We start from the raw sequence: 4,071 nt of genomic DNA on the forward strand, positions 1-4,071 counted from the left end.
ACACATCACCAATAATTTTTCTACATCAATCATCAACAAAGTTACTCATTTTATGATTACATCATATCATTTTGTCTCTAAACACACAAACCAACATTATCGAAAATACAACTACATCAATCATCAACAGATCTACTCATTTTATGATTACATAATATCATTTTGTCTCTAAACACATAAACCAACATTACCAAAAATACAATAAAGATTACCGATGTATACTTCAACTTGCACAAAACTCTACTAATAAAAGGACCCTTTATGCATAAATTACAGGTTTTGCTCTGTTCAAGAGTGAAAATTGTGCCAATTAAGTATACATTTGGATTCTAGAAACAAAAATAGGTAGTGTTGGTAGGTGAGAGCATCTTGGTAGTTTCCTTTTCACACAAGTGAATGATGCTGGAAGAAACCTATGTTTACATATCTCCTTGTTGATATTTATGTTATAAATCAAGGAATGTGGGGTGCACAGTGAATTATCAAATCCCTTTGAGTAGGAGCCAAATATATCATATCAATATGCCAATAATTCTTCAAACAAAAACACCTCGCATAAAATCAGTGCTGAAACTAAACAACCTGCTTGCAAAGGGAATGACATCAAAACTGTTACGAATCAAATATATCCTTGTATACCCATCTTAAAAAACAAATGCCTACATAATCTTGTTTATGAACGGTCACAACATTTAGATATTACAATCTTTATTCCCTACCAATCTATGCAAGAAGAATTCATTCCCTCCCTCTGCAGGGATTTCCGTGGCTACTACGACCTTTGTTTAACATAGTGTCTTTATATAGTATCTTGAACAACAATTTATTAGAATACATAAGAAAATACATGACATGCCTTTAAGCAATGCCATTTTATTCAGCTTCGTGGCTGAAAGGCTTATTAAAAATTGAAACTCTCGAGGATCACCTAGGCTCCATGTAGCAGTTACAAGGTGAATATATGGGTAGGTGCATGGGCATAAGATGGGGAAGTGACAAAAGAAAATCGTTGCAGAACCATAGCCAATACCACTTTTGCTTCTATGAGTGCAAAGTTCCGACCCACAAATTCTTGGACCATATCCAAAGGGCAGAATATGAAGGGATGCCTGGAAGCCTTAGCGAGTCCTTCACTAAATCACCCTGAGTTAAACTCATTTGCATCATTTCCCCATAAAGTTGGATCATGATGCATTGCAAGAATTGGAGTAAGTTGGGTGTTTGAGGGAATCACTATCCTTCCAAGCTTCACCGAATTTACCGCTTGACAACCATAATTTATGCTTCATAAGAGGTTGAGGAATATCTATAAAATATATTGTCAAGGCCATGTATACCTCTATGATTTACCTACTGCTCTATGAAGCAATTATGTTAAAATATTAAACTGAAACCTTTATTTTTTTTCGCTTTTCACCCATCTAGAGATTCTACATTTCCATGTCATAATTTAACCAATTTAACCCACAAGAAAATAGTAATAGTCTTTTGAAATTTAATAAGAGATAAAAGGTTTTTCAGAAGCAACCATTACAATCTTAAGGTGATTCAAGCTATCTGCATCTAGATAAACATCTTTTCCAAATACTTCCAACACCTCTTTGAGTCCTCATTCTTGCCCATCTTGATTCATTCCCAATAATATTATGGCCCATGTTTTATGTCCTACAAAGTAAATATCCCCCGCATTCTGCAATTATTTCCTCTTTCGTCATGCCCATATTCTGTAGGTTGCCCCCCACTTGCTTCTTTTTGGTAGACATCATTAGAACTAACATACCATTACCATCACTACTTGGATTTTCCATGACAACACTCCTTTATATGCCTTCAACAACCTGCATTATAGCTCTTCTAATCTCTTTGTCTAACTTCCAAAGTCACATGTTCTTTCTTGTAGGAACAAATATGTTAAGGAGGCCACTCTCACGAGTTACAAAAGACAATGCCAGATATTAGAAAATTTTCTTAATCATGGTACACCTATGTTGAAGACAAAGAACATTCCTATTACAATTCCAAGAACAATATTAAGAAAAAGTTATACTAGCCAATGCAACACATCATATCTTCAAAAGTAAAACTCATGCTAATAAAGAACCAAAATGACAGAAGAACATTGTTAAACAAATAGAACACTGTAAAGTTCTTATAGGGAGTTGAGATTGAAAAGAAATGATATATAAATGTAGTAGTAAATCCCATATTCCTGGGACAAACAAGTATTCAAAAGCTTTCAGACCACTATGAACTGAAAAGATCATATCCAAGTATCTTTTATTCTATTCTATTGAGAATGAAAGAGTGTGATGCCATTAAAACTTGAATTTATGATTATATTGGTGTCTGTGTTTGTCATTTGGAATCAAGTTTGATTAGTTACAGAGTCAGTGTAGAGGGTTTCAAATTTTGCAGAGGATTCATTTAAGAACAATAAGTGCACCCCCTAACTGGCCTATCAAAACATGGAGTCCTCTTTGAATGCAATATAGATGTCATCAATATCACGTGTTCAAATGCGTCCCTGCAACAAAAGATTGAGAGAAGCCAAAGATGTTGGTAGCTGGTGTTTGTTGCCGAGTTGGAGGATAAACAATAATCCATTATAGAGATCATCGTCGAAGCCTGAAGCCTAGAATATAAAAGGTAGAAAATAAATCGACAATAAGAAGCATTTGCTAGGATTGCAGATTGAAGATGTGCTTTCCCTCCGTATAATTGCTACAAAATGTTGGGCAAGAAAGAAACTTGTTGTAAGTTTGTGGAACTCTAGGAGCACATCAACTTCCTTTTCACCAGAGAACACCAATTTTCATCACTGCTGCAACATAGTGGTAGTAAAAATCACAAATGTTGGAACCTAGCCCTGAATTCCACAGGTAACAACACCATGGAATTCTCATCACTCGTCATTTCCAACATCAGGCTTCTTTCCCTCCACATGTGCACAATCACCACTTCAAAACTAGTGCACTTCTTGATATTTCCATCCTCCATTGCTTTTTCTTTGAGTAGATACAACATTTCTATAGATACAGGAAAGAGATTCAGCAAAAATGCTAAGCTTCTTTCCCTTCACATGTGCGCAGTCACCACTTCGAAATTGGTGCACTTCTTGATCTTTCCATCCTTCATTTATTTTTCTTTGAGGTAATGTAGTATTTCTACAAATATGGGAAAGAGCTTCAACAGAAACTTCAACCGTGGTAGGATTTTGATCGATTTTGACTCTGTGGGCGCCTCACTGCCTCCTCTTCCCTTAAAAGTTGTCAATTCAAAAGGAATATCACAAATCTTGATGTACTCGAGATGGTTGTGTTCAATTCTTGGAGGACCCCTAGCTTTCAGAATAGTTTGATCCAAGTTTGGTGTGACTTCTGAGATTTCTCCAGGTTTAATATTCCCACAAAAATGTAGTGATTGAGTCCAGTGCCAACTACAAAATGCCCACATTCGAAACAAGTGGCCTGTAAGGTAAGGAGCGGGAGATCTTAGAGCTAAGAGTGACAACGTAGTCCTATAGTATGAGTTGCCTGAATGCTGGGTTGGAAAACTTTACATCCTTCAGTTCTTCCATGGAGAGATCACTCGTCCCCACACAAAAGAAAACCCCATCACCATTGCAATCGATACCCATCGATCATCCTCATCATTGAGTGTAAGCCTCTTGACCATGAAATCGTAGTGAATGAGAAACTTTCATAGCGCGTTTACATACCTCTAGACTATTTCATCAAAAGCCATGTGAACACAAGCATGGAAGAAGGTGATTGTTGCAACAACAAAGACCAAGGTTTAATCAATGTTGGAAAGAAACATGGAGTGTCATGGGGTGGGGTTTGTTGGATAGACAGCAAAAGGAGCCTCCATCGTTATTTGCAGGTCACTTACAAATTCCTCCTTTTTCATCGCCATTGCCATCATTGATATACTGAAACGCTCTTCCTTTACTTCTTGCATGGTTTCTTTTCGGTTACCGTTTCTGGGGAATTAGTAACCACCCAGATATTCCACATGATTTCTTGGGAGTTAGTAACCGCTTTAATATGCCCATGGTTTCTTTTCGGTTAC

At 36.7% G+C, this 4,071-nt stretch overlaps 1 pseudogene; it reads right to left on the minus strand.

Annotated features, from left to right (window-relative positions):
- Nucleotides 1-2,844: 2,844 nt before the first annotated feature.
- LOC149179357 (acyltransferase GLAUCE-like) lies at nt 2,845-3,921 on the minus strand (annotated as a pseudogene).
- Nucleotides 3,922-4,071: the final 150 nt, after the last annotated feature.

This window comes from Pinus tabuliformis, chromosome 4_1 (assembly GCF_031772625.1).
Source record: "Pinus tabuliformis cultivar Carrire ecotype Pingquan chromosome 4_1, CPIR1, whole genome shotgun sequence".
Taxonomy (NCBI): domain Eukaryota; kingdom Viridiplantae; phylum Streptophyta; class Pinopsida; order Pinales; family Pinaceae; genus Pinus; species Pinus tabuliformis.